The sequence below is a fragment of the Podarcis cretensis genome (genome assembly GCF_951804945.1).
Source record: "Podarcis cretensis genome assembly, chromosome: 16".
In the NCBI taxonomy this organism is placed as follows: domain Eukaryota; kingdom Metazoa; phylum Chordata; class Lepidosauria; order Squamata; family Lacertidae; genus Podarcis; species Podarcis cretensis.
The window spans coordinates 13,074,431-13,087,598 of NC_137186.1; the positions used below are offsets into that span (position 1 = coordinate 13,074,431).

Below are 13,168 nucleotides of genomic sequence, written 5' to 3' on the forward strand. Positions count from 1 at the left end.
GAGGTGGTGCAATGGAAAGCAGAGCAATATGTTTGGCTCCAGCTTGGCTGCAGGAGTTGCTGGAAGGCATACATCATCATCATCATTATTACTATTATTATCCTTTCACATACTCAGGCATCTGGTTGGCCACTGTGAGAACAGGATTCTGGACTAGATAGGCCATTGGTCTAATCCACCCAGGAGCTCCTTATATTCTTAAGTTACCAAATGTTGGTGCATTGGGTGGGTGGGTGGAATCCCTGGGCTGAGCCCCAGTTCAACTCCCTGGCTTGATCATTCAAAGGCTAGGTTCAAATCTCTGCTGAGCCAAAATAACTTGCTGGCCTCTGGCCAATCCCCATCTCTCAGCTTAATGTTGCAGGAACAATTTATTCTCTATTGGCAATAGGCTGTAACACACACAAAAATATGTGTAATTATATAAGAAGTCCAAGAGTTATAAATAAATAACCTGGAGGAAAATTGTGGACTTCCCTATGTTGTTGGACTCCGAATCCCATAAGCCCCAACCAACCATGGCCAATGGTCAGGGATGATGAGAGTTGTAGTCCAACAACATTTGGAAGGCCACAGGTTGCCTAATATCCACAAAAACATTCACTACCCTTTTCCAGTCAGTGCACAGCTTCAATCTAAAACCAATTCCATGAGTGTCAACGTAAAGCCAGCTACTAATCTAGTGATGACCCTCTGGGAGCTAGCCAGCATAGAATTGATTTTTTGTACATCCAACCAATATCATCACCCCTCTTGTAACTCATTAAGAAACTTAAGACGAGCTTCCTCCAGAACTGTATACATCGCTATGTGTCACGAGGAATGCCTTCCACAATTATTTCCCATCATTCTCTGCCCACATAACCAAAAATGGAGCAGCCTTCTTAGCTGGGCATTGGGTGTCCTCCCTAAGTTCCAGAAAACAAGTCCATTATGGGCATGCACGTAGGAATTTGTTTATGGGCACCAGAGTTTAAGAAGCTAGAATGTGTGCAGAGGAAGGAGACCAAGGGTTTATCCACACTTCTGCTTGTCCCCTGCACAGGCCGAAGCAGTTTTCCCCTCCCCCCCAGGGAAAACCTGCTCTTTAGTGCTAAATCAGAGCAAACGTCAATCTGGAGAAACCCCGAATTGCCATTTGCTCTGATTGAGCATTAAAGAATGGTTTTCCCCAGGGAAAGCAATGGGCAAGAGGATGAGCCCCAAAACGAAGGACAGCCTGGAAACCAAGTTTAGGAATGGTTGAGGGAGTTGGGTTTGTTTAGCTCGGAGAGGAAAAGACAGGGCTTCTCATCTTGCTGCCTTGTCCTGCCCCTTTCCCCTGGGGACAACCTGCTCTTTGCTGCTGAATTGGAGCAAACAGTCGGGTTTTCCACTGATTGACATTTGCTCTGATTTTGTAAAAAGGAGCGGGTTTCCCCAGGGAAAGTGGCACTGCAAACAGGAAATCTCTCGGACCCATGTTTTCTAGGCGTGCAACAAGCAAAGGGTTGATGAAATCTAAAAGGGCTGAAAAGTGGAAGATGGCGCAAGCTTGTTTTTTGTGGCACCCGAGGATAGGACCCAAATTGATAAATTCAAATTACAAGAAAGAGGATTTCAATGAAGCAGTACAAAGAGCTTTCTGAGGGTAAGAGCTGTTTGACAGTGGAACAGACTGCCTCAGGCATGCAAGGGGAAATGGAAAGGGAGGGAAGAGGAAAAAATAAAACACAGCCAGCAGTTCTTAAATGGTTCTTCTTCATAAGGTACAGTGGTACCTCAGGTTAAGTACTTAATTTGTTCCGGAGGTCTGTTCTTAACCTGAAACTGTTCTTGACCTGAAGCACCACTTTAGCTAATGGGGCCTCCTGCTGCTGCCAGAGCACGATTTCTGTTCTCATCCTGAAGCAAAGTTCTTAACCTGAAGCACTATTTCTGGGTTAGCAAAGTTTGTAACCTGAAGCGTATGTAACCCGAGGTACCACTGTAATTGAAATCAACAGTAAGCAAAAAAAGTTTAAAACGAATGTCAGTATTTTTCATGCCTGGACAGGCTTCCCTTAACAAAAATGTTTTAAGCAGGTGCTGAAAGAGTCCACTGCAGGCACTTGGCTGATATCAATGGGCAAGGAGTTCCAAGGTGTAGTTGCTGCCACACTAAAAGTTCCATTTCTTACAATTACAGAACAAGTATTTTGTGGCACCCGAAGCAGTGCTACTTCTGCAGATTGAAGCAGCCAAGATCGATTCCTTACAAGTGCTGTAAGATTCTGTTGACAACTTTATTGAACTACCCCCAACAATATCACAAGGGGGTTTGTTGATAGTGTCTAACCCGTTATTTCCTTTGTACAGTCTAATATAATTCATACATTTTTTTAAAAAAAACAACTGACTTATAGCTCTGCCAGAAGGCCTTGGCAATGTTCACCAAAGTTGTCCTTCCAATAAAATATCATTGGACGCAAATTTGACGGATACTGGGAGATGTTGTGTAAATTTAATACTTTTGGCAAAACTTCAATTATATTTCCCCCCCTGCCAAAAAGTGTGGGGGGGGGGTGGAACACAAAAATTGGAGAGTTGGTAGCAGTAGCAGAAAATAGCCAGCAGAGAGCACCACACACCACATGGTACTTTGAGGGTGGGGAGAGAGAGAGAGAGAGAGAGAGAGAGAGAGAGAAATCACATACTGCACACCTTTCCTTATGGGGATGGAGAAGCTATAAGGAAATACTATCCCAGAGTCCTTTTTTAAAGAATTGCAACATCTCCTCTGTAGATCCAACACCTGAAACATCCAGATCCACCTCTTGCTGTGGGGTTTTTCCCGCATGCCTGACTCAAGCCACACCCCAGCAGCTTAAATATCCCTCCTGATGACTTCCCCAAAACCTTTCTCAACAGGCTGCAAATTGGGGTGATGGGTGGAGCTGTGGGTTAAACTACAGAGCCTAGGACTTGCCAATCAAAAGGTTGGCGGTTCGAATCCCTGCGACGGGGTGAGCTCCCGTTGCTCGGTCCCTGCTCCTGACAACCTAGCAGTTTGAAAGCACCTCAAAGTGCAAGTAGATAAATAGGTACTGCTCCGGTGGGAAGGTAAACGGTGTTTCTGTGTGCTGCTTTGGTTCGCCAGAAGCAGCTTAGTCATGCTGGCCACATGACCTGGAAGCTGTACATCGGCTCCCTCGGCCAATAAAGCGAGATGAGCGCCGCAACCCCAGAGTCAGCCACGACTGGACCTAACAGTCAGGGGTCCCTTTACCTTTACCTTTACTATAGGAATGCCGGAAATTGCCCGATACTGACTCAGGCTCTTGGCCTATCTAGATCAGTGTTGTCTACACTGACTGGCAGCAACTCTCCAGGGTTTCAGGCAGGGTTCTCTCACATCTCTACCCAGAGATGCCAGGGATTGAACCTGGGACTTTCTTCCGCATGCCACGCAGATGCTCTGCCACTGAGCTAACAACAACCTTCCTGCTAAGAAGAAAGGTTCTAGTCCTCATGATTCAGGATGCAGAGCTGCTTCAAAGAGAAACATAGGAAGCTGCCTGGTACTGAGTCAGACCACTGGTCCAGCTGGCTTGGTATTGTCCACACTGACTGGCAGCAGCTGTTCAGGGTTTCAGGCAGGGGTGTCTCCCAGCCCCTAACTGGAGATGCCAGGAATTGAACACAGGACCCTGTGCATGAAAAGCAGGTGATACATCCCTTCCCCAAATTTACCAGCTGACAGCTATTTCCCTTTCTCTACCTGACTGCTGAAGTGGGGGATCCTGGGGAAACCCGCCTCCCCTCCTTCTCTTCCTCCCCCAGATCAGACAGATAAGTGGCAGTCCCTGCTGCTTTGAGTAGGGGAATTCCTTCTTCCCACTCAAGTTGTTCCAGCAAAACACACACACACACACACACACACACACACACACACACACACACAAACTTGTGCTCTGTAATAACCTGCAGGTTTTTGAATAAAGATATCTACTGGAGGAGCGGAGACGTTTGCGGCTCTGCAAACTGGGCAGGGGTTAGGAGAAGGAAAGCTCCTGTAGGCGAAGGGACAGGGAGCAGTTCAGGACGCAGCTGGCACCAGCGCCACCCTTTCCCTTTCTTCCTTCCAGCCCCCACATCTTGGCCGAGGGAGCCAGCAGAAAGTAAGGGACCGCAGCCAGAGGAATAACACCGCGTGCCCAGAATACAGAGCCAGCCAGGCAGCCGAACGGGCGGAGGCAGAGAGAGATGGGAGGACCTGTCCTGCATAGCGCCTCCTGGCGGCAGACGCTGGAACTGCTCTGCTTATTGGGCTGGGTGTTTATTGAGTACCCCTTCCTCTCTGCTCTGCGACCCCACAGCCCCGCCCTTCTTCCAAAAAGCGGGAGGAAAAAAGCACCCCACATTCCCGTGCTTCAAAAAAGACACTCTCGCCCTGCAGCGCCTCCTGCTGGAAGCGGAGAGGATTGGCAGTGACAGGGAGTTCCGCTGGCGCCCCTGCTTTTACGACCACCACCACCACTTAGTTGCTGGGGTTTTCTGCTTTGTGGTGAAATCCCTTATCTTTGGGGTGGTGAATCTCGACCAGGCACGGATTAGCCTGCCTTCCTGCAGCTTTTATACATTGCTGTGCAATCTTGGGGCCGGGGCGGGGCGCGGGGGGGGATGGGAGAAGAAAGGGACTGCGTGATGGTAGGGAGGGAGGAGAGTGTATATCTGGCTTGGGGGTGTAAGAAATTGGGTTTTCCTATATGTCAGAAATGGGGAACCTGTGGTCCCCCAGATGCTGGCCGTGATGGGAGCAAAATCTGGAAAGAAGAACGGCAATTGGGGAGGAATTAGGATTTTCCTGGGAGTCCCCTGGGGAAATAAAGTCCTTTTTTAGCCAGGGGAGGGGATTTAGAGAATTTCTTATAGATGACTGGGAGGATAGTGGATTACAGTTCTCTCTTGGTCATTGGAGTTGAGGATGGTACACGGACTTCCTTGAACACTGGAAAGATCGCATCAGATTTGGGGCTGTGTGGGGAGAATTAGGTTCTCGTTCCTGGATAATTGGGAGGGATTAGGTTTTTTGGGGAGGGGATTAGGGTCTTTCCCACCGCCTCAGTTGACTGGACTTCAATAAGAGTGGGTGAGTTACTTCCCTGTAAATGTACCCCCCCCCCCGCAGGATCTCATCGTTGGTCCCGGTGGGGGAGCAGGTAGGGTCCTGTTGGTAAGCGATGGGAACATAGAAGCCACCTCGGAACACAGGAAGCTGCCTGATCCCGACGCATGTAGCTCAGTGTTGTCAACACTGGCTGGCAGCGGCTCCCGGGCGTTGGAGGCAGGATTCTCTTTCCTACCTGCAGATGCCGGGGGATCGAACCAGGGACCTTTCTGCATGCAGAGCAGATGCTCCACCGCTGAGCTACGGCCCTCTCCAGGATTTCAGACGGCAGACATCCCCATCCCTACCTGCAGGTGCCGGGGGAACCGAACCTGAGAGCCTTCTGCACGCCGAGCAGATGCTCCAGCACGGAGTTACAGCTCTGCCCCAAAGGGGAGGCAAAAACTGATGGAGTAGAAATGGGATCTTCTCATTAGGATGGGAGGAAACCTCTAGGACATCTTTCACTCCCCCTAGGAAGCCCCTTCTAGCCTCCTCGCACCCACACCAGCCAGATTTTCCTTGCTTATCTCCCCCCCCCCCCGCCCGCCTGGCTGTGATCTGCATCCCCAAACAACCGACCCTCCTCCCAGGACAAAATCGATCGGGCTGGCTGATGGATGCTGCCAATATGGTCCCTTCTGGTGTCTGTGGGTTTGATGGAGAGGATGTGGTACCCTGGTGGGATCCGTGGTGGGAAGCAGGAGGAGGAGAAAGGGGAAGAAGATGATCCGGGGAAGAATAAAAAAAAAGACAGCAGGTTTTTTTTTGGAGCAGCGACATCTCTCTCTCCCCCCCCCCACTGCTCCATTGCAGAAGCTGCGCGCGGTCCTCTCCGCTCCCCCCACCCCACCACTCCGCCCGCCCCACCAAGACTCTCTCCAGGGTGGAGCAAAGAGGAGGAGGAGGAGGATGCTGGTCGCATAAACTGAGCATCTTCTCCGTGCCAGGGACCGGGGGAATCTGCTGGGGAAGAAGGGGGGCGAAGAGAGAGCTGTTTTGCTGGCACCCCAAAGCCTCACATTGGCGGCGCCCTCCCCTCAGCCTGGTCTAATAGATCCGCTCTTGCTTTGTAAGCAAAAGGGGCAGAGCAGGCTGGGGGGGGGGCACAGAGGAGGAGAGGGGAGCGGGAGACACCCGCTCGCTTGCAACATGGACAAGTGATTGAAGGCGACAAGTCAGCTCTCCGTCCCAGCCTCTCCCCCAACATAGACACCTGCCCCCCCCCCCCGCCCGGCTGGTGGATCTGCACGGATCTGAAGGGAGGAGGGGGCAAGGAGTCGCCCCCTCCCATCCGATTGACTTCTGCCTTTGGCTGTAAAGACCTTCGGACAACCAGGTGAGGAGCTGTGTTGTGGGGGGGGGGAGTGGGGGAGAATATACCTGGGCTGGGGTATTAGAGCGGGAGGGAGGGGGACCTTTTGCGAGGTGGATGCAATTCAGGAAGTAAGGAATTGTGATTATTTTCTGCAACGAATTCTGCAGAGGTCTTGCCCAGTCCCATCTTTATATATAAAAAAGTTAAATGTGGCAATGGAATGGGTTTGTTTGTTTTTTGCGGAGGGTATTTAAAAAAATCTGTCTATATGTGCCCCCAAAATATGTCATGTTGCGTGCCCCCCCTGGGTAGAGGTGGGCTTTGTGGGGCAAACATGTATTCCTAAGATGTTTGCTCTGAGAAGGATGGGGTTCAGACACGGTGTGCTGGGGAGGGAGGCAGAGAACAAGGCAGGGAGATTGTAGCCAATTGAGCTCTACTTAGAGTAGACCCAGCGGAACCCATGGACCTAAGTTAGTGGTGTCCATTTGCTTGTATTATAGTGTCTGGGAAGGGAATGGGTGACTGGTCGTTTGGGGAAGTGAGGATGGGATCAGAGAAAACTGCGGGAGGACAAAATAATAATAATAATAATAATAATAATAATAATAATAATAATAATAATAGAAATCCGGGATGGTTAAAAGGAGGGAGGAGTATTTTCGGCTCAAGGACCAAGAGGTCTCTCCCATTATTTCCCAGCTCTGTACCTCCCCAGACTTGGGAAGAATACACCCCATGCATTTTAACTGTAACACACACATACATATGCAGAGAAGTTTTAAGGTTCAGTGATCCCAGTCAAATCCCCCCTCCACTTTTCCCCCAAACACAGACAGAGTGCAGATTTCTCGGCTCATCTCATTGCTGATTCTCTCCCATACCTCTTTTCCCCACCACCCACCGCTGTCCAGGAATCACTTTTAACACAAACACAACAAGAAACAGAGAGCCCCGGCTGAATCTTGGCTCCTGGCTGGGACTGCCAGTGCCAAGGATTTAACCAGGGGGATTCCCTCCCCCCCCCCTGCCCGCCTCCACACACTTCCTTTTCCTCCTCCCCATCCACTCCGTGTGAAAAGAGGTTGCAGGGGGAGGAGGGTGGCTCCTGCCTTCAAATCAATGGGAAACCAGCAACAGGAACTGCACCAAGGCAGAAATTGGGGGGGGGGGGGGTTTGAGGAGGGAAGCACGTGGGTGCCTAGCCTGGCACCAGCCTGGGCACATTTGCACCGCCTTGCACGAGGGCATCCGCTGAGTTTTGTGCTGAGCGGCAGCAGCATGCACACTCGAGGGGTCTCCCCCCCCCGCCCCCCCCATATGCATGAGGTCAAGCTGTGCAAAGACTTTTAAAACGCTTTATTTTTTTTGCTGGGAAGCCTCTTGCAGAGCAATCACAACAGGGTCTGATGCTCATGGAACTCTGATTTTCCTTGCATCTTAAATGTGGCACAATTCTGGAGAAAGGCTCCATGGTACAGCATGCCAGCATCTGCTTCGCACACAGAAGAAGGTTCCATGTTCAACCCCCAGTGTCATCTGCAGGGAGGGACCCTTGCCTGATAGCCTAGAAAGATGCTGCCAGTCAGTGTGGACAGTACTGGCCTAGATGGACCAACAGTCTGGCTTGGTGTATTGCAGTTTTGTAGGGACAGGCACGAACCTGTGCAGAAAGGGGATTCGGTTGGGTGTGAGTGTGCACAGTGGCGTAGCGTGGGGGGTGAAGGGGGGGCCGGCCGCACCGGGCACAACATCTGGGGGTTAGGGTTAGGGGGCGCAAATCCACGGGTTAGGGGGCGCAAATTGCTTGCCTTGCCCTGGGTTCTGACAACCCACGCTGCGCCACTGAGTGTGCAAACGTGCCAAGGTGGTTTTGGAGGGCCACGCATATAAGGGAGGGCCCGGCAGAGGCTGAATTGTTCAAGGCAGAAATAATTGCAAGCGGGAAAAGGCACATGAAATGGCGAGAGGTCAAAAGGGCTTGCAAACAGAGGACACCGCTGGTTACTCTGGTTGCCACAGGTGTCTTGGGGGCAGGCCCCACAGAGCCTGGTGTTGGACGGACACAACTTGACTGGCTGCATCCCAGCGGGTAGCTCCTCCTGCCAGAGTGCCCCTGTTCTGCCAAGGAGCCCTGGGCATATGTCGCTTTCCCCGCCTCCCCCAGGGGATTCTTGGGATGTCCTCCTGGAGCCAAGGCCTGGCACAGCATTGCCTGCTCATGCCCCCTTGGCAGTGCCAGTTGCTGCTGCCAGTGAACTCGGATGGGAGCTGGCACCTGCTTAGGGTTGGCCCCTTAACGCTGCGGAGGAGGTGATGGCAAACACATTACAACACACATACACACAGAGAGAGGACATTATAAGAGGAAGGAAATGGAAAAGCCTACTTGGATACGTGTAACCTCAAACCCAGAGCAAACGCCTCTGTCACATCCCGCCCAGGCTGCAAATTTCTATACGGGCAGGGCTTTTTTCCAGCCGGAACTCAGTTCCCGCACCTCTCAGGTGGGCACCATTGCCATTCTAAGAAAACGAGGGAGGTGCTCATGGCGAGATTCGGAAACCCTTTCCCTAGAAAAACAGCTCTGTATACAGGCATAGATAAAGTGTGGTTCAGCCCTTAGGGAAGGGGCAGAGCTCAGTGGCAGAACATCTGCTCTGCATGCAGAAGGTGGCGGGTGCAATCTCTGGCATCTCCAGGTGGGGCGAGGAATGTCCCTTACCTGAAACCCTGGAGAGCAGCAAGACTGAGCGAGGTGGACCAATGGTTTGACTTGGGATAAGGCAGCTACTCCACAGCTTGGCCTCTGGGCCCGATTCCAATGCTGGAACTATAAAAGGAGACCGTATCTGAGCATGTGTAAAGTACCTGCTCATCTTTGCCCCACAAGGCCTGACCCTTGTAAGATGAAGGATGTATGTAGGGGCCCATTCTGTCCAGCATCCTGTTCTCACAGTGGCAAACTGGAAACCCTAATGGGAAACTCCCCTGCTGCCATTCAGAAACATTACCAGTTCCTACAGTGGGGGCAGTGGGCTTCTGAAGCCCAGGGTACAATTTCCAGGCTGACATATCCATCAGTTTGGTTTTTCCTGATTTGTAGAAATACTGCCCTTTGCGCCCATGCATCAGCCGCGCAAAGAGGCGCATGTCAAGCTCCTTCACATAATCTGTGTGTCATCTTGCCCGCTTGCTTGCCTTTGCCTGGCAAATGTGCCCCTTCCATGCGCTCCTGGTTCGCCGTCTATTGAATATATTCTCATCCACAATGGACATTTTTCGCAGGCTGTGGGCTGCCCATTTCAGTAGCCTTTCACCTGCCTGTCTGCTCTTTTTTTGCTTCGGGACATTGCCTGGGATCATGCACTCCTCCCTCCGCACAAATGCATGTGCAATTAATGCCATTATCTTTTGCCTCGCATGACAGGGCCCTAGCTACCACTTTCCTCTCCTGATCTGACCAGTTCACACTTGGCTACTTCCCTACTATGAGCTGTGCAGGAAACTAAATGCTCACTGCACCACTGATAAAGAGACCACATGTGCGTTTTGCTGCGCATACAATGCCATGGGAAGCCCCGGCAAGCAGCTATCAGATGCATTTTCCCAAAACGGGTATGTGTTTGGAGAATCAGAGGCTAGAGGAGCAAGCAAGGCACCCTCCTCAGTGCTTTACCACCTTAAAACCAGAAGGTCGGTGTGGGGAAAGCACACTGTGTTTGCATCACGTATAGTATTTTCTACAGAGCCGTAACCTCTGCTGGGAGAAAGAGAGGAGGACAGGCTGGCCCTGGCCGACCCCTCCAGGGAGAGGGCAAGCAGAAGGGGAATAATGGGGGATCACCCGTCCTCGGTGCCCCCCCCCATGCACAACCCAGCACAGAAAGCAGCGGTGGATTAATGGCAGGGATTACAATGCCAGATTGCCCAGCCAAATGGGCACAGGGACCGATTTAGGACAGAGACGTATGGGAGGGAGGAGGGATGAGACACTGAGACAATGGGAAAGAAGGAAGGATGCCATGGCAGGGGGTGCAAGCTCCCCTGCTGCCTCCTGCTTTAAGGTCCCACACAGCTCCTTTGACTTGCACAGGAGCTGTGCAGAAGCTTCCTGAGCTGGGGGGGGGTGAGTTACATCTGCAGAAGGAAATTCCCTGCCTTTCCTCTTCTCCTGATCTAATCATAGGAACACGCAAAGTCGTTTTATACTGAATCAGAACAGTGTTGTCTACTCTGACTGGCAGTGGCTCTCCATGGTTTCAGACTGGGAGCCTTTACTACCTTTCCTGGAGATACCAGGGACTGAACCTTCTGCATGCAAAGTGAATGCTTTACCGCTGAGCTACAGCCCTTCCCTAATCAAAGATGCCCCTCCGCCCTTGGATTCAACAATCCCCCTCTGCAGTCTTCATCAGTGGGAGAGCAAGTGGCTAGGAGGGCAAGTGATGAAAGAAAACACCTGGTTTGAATCTCGCCACAAATTCACTAGGTGACCTTATTCTCTCAACTTCCAACACCTGCAGTGTGTCAGGAAGCAGGGGAAAAACAATAGTACAGTGGTACCTCGGTTTAAGAACAGCCCTGTTTATGAACGATTCGGTTTACGAACTCCACAAAACCGGAAGTAGGGTCCCGGTTTGTGAACTTTACCTCAGTCTATGAATGAAAGCCAAATGGTGGAAGGGCACCGGTGGTGGGAGGCTTCATTAGGGAAAGCACGCCTCGGTTTAAGAACGGTTTTGGTTTAAGAACGGACTTCCAGAACGGATTAAGTTCGTAAACCGAGGTACCACTGTACTGCCTACCTCTTTTCAGGGTTATTGTAACTCAGGGTGGAAGGCTCTGTCGATTTCAGTTCTCTCAATTTCTCATTTGTCAGATGAGAACAGTTAGATGTAAGTAAGAATGCAGGCAGGTGAGCTCAGACTGAGAAGTTTGTTTGTTTGTTTGTTTAATAAATTTGTATCCTACCTTCCCTACAAGGAGCTCATACGTGGTTCTCTCACTTCACATTTTATTCTCACAACAACCCTGTGAGGTAGGTTAGGCTGAGAGACAGTGAATATCCCAAAGTCACCGAGCGAGCTTCATGGCCAAGTCGGGATTTGAACCCTGGTCTCCGAGGTCTTAGTCCCACTCTTGCCACACCACACCACACTGGCTCTCTGTTTGATGGGGCAGTGCTCCATTTGCCTCAATGGGTCAGTCCCCCACTGAATTCCTGTCAGGTATTTCCTTCCTCCACCCCCATCCTCCATAGCTTTGGGGAAGGATTGCTCAAATCTCTCTCCTCTTCCTTAGCTGGGAATGGGTCCAGAAACTGGTTGATCTCCCAAGAGTCCATTTCCCACAACTAGAAATCAAATATAATCAGCCCAAAGGCTGGTTAATCGGAATAATAATAATAATATTTAGTATTCCTAAAGCATCCCGGCACCTGGCACCACACAGCCATCAAGTTAAAAAGTAACAAGCCTGCAGACTTACGACCCGGCGACGCTTGATTTTTACAATGCCGGTTTTGATTTCTCTTTTCCACTTTCCATACCTAATGAGCAGCGTTCAACAGTCGCAAAGTCCAAATGAAAAGGTGCTTATTGACACTGCAACAGCCTCTTATCTGGTGCCGGCTTCTGAAGCGGAATGCATTAGCAAACGGGCCCATCATAATTTCCTTTAAAACACACACACATAGTACACAGAATGGAACACATTAAGAATTTAAATGGAATACTTAATCTGGTTCTGGTCACACTTATTATGGAGCTGAAATGCATTCCGTGTCTCTGCTGTTATGGGGAGGGGAGAGGTGGAGGGAAGGAAAGATGTGTTGGCATTTTGCGTCAGTGTGAACGCATTTAAGAGCTTGTGCACCCAGAGGCAAACTGCCCCCACCGCTTAAGTTCTCAAGACTCAGGAAAGGAGTCTGAAATCCGAAAATCACATCTGCGGGGATGCACAAACAACATTAAAAAAAAAAAATCTCCAGCACGGTAGCTGTGTTAGGCTGTGTACATATTATTGGCTAAAAATAAAAATAAAAATTGCAGCTAACTCGTTCTTTTTCTCAATTTGGATCGAAGCTGGTTTGGGGTAGGGGAATACATCAAAGTGTACTCTTTCATAAGCAATGGCAGGAGGGATATGGATTTTGGGTAATGTCATGTATACGCCGCTTCCTAAACCAGTGGTGGAAGCCAATGGTCGCAAATGGGAGTGCGTACACACAGCCTTAGCGTCTTGCAGTAAAAACGACTGCGAGTCTTAGGGAACCGTAAAGCAAATGTTGTTCCCAACATGGTGCTGGAAAGGCAGGCCAGGGACTTCTAGGGATGCAAGAACAGCTCAGACCAACAGTTCATGTAGCCCATCATTTTGGTTCCCCTCAGGGGCCAGTCAGATGCCAGCGGGACCCACAACCGGAACAAAACGTAATGCGGAGTGCTCCTGCCCAGGGTTTCAGCCTGCTGTGCCTTCTCCCAGGATACTCCATTCCAATCAGACAGCCGTGCCCTCTCATGGATACTCCATTCCAACGCCCCCTTCTCCCCACACCCACCCAGTTTTCTGTTTATCCTCTCAATAGACATTCAGTGTTCTGTGGCCGTGGAATACTCAGTTCTCAGCCAGGACCTGAAGACGACAAACTTCCCCTCAGTGTTTTTACCTCAGTAACTGATATTCAGAGGTAGACTGCCTCTGGATGTGGAGGTGCCATT

At 50.6% G+C, this 13,168-nt stretch overlaps 1 protein-coding gene across 1 annotated transcript in view; it reads left to right on the forward strand.

The window, feature by feature from the left end:
- The first annotated feature begins 5,708 nt into the window (after positions 1 to 5,708).
- LOC307205521 (sodium/calcium exchanger 1-like) overlaps positions 5,709 to 13,168 on the forward strand; it is a 32,367-nt gene continuing 24,907 nt past the window's right edge. The window contains exon 1 of the mRNA XM_079957974.1: positions 5,709 to 6,467. The gene's annotated coding sequence lies outside the window, so the exon portion shown is untranslated. The remainder of the gene's footprint in view (positions 6,468 to 13,168) is intronic.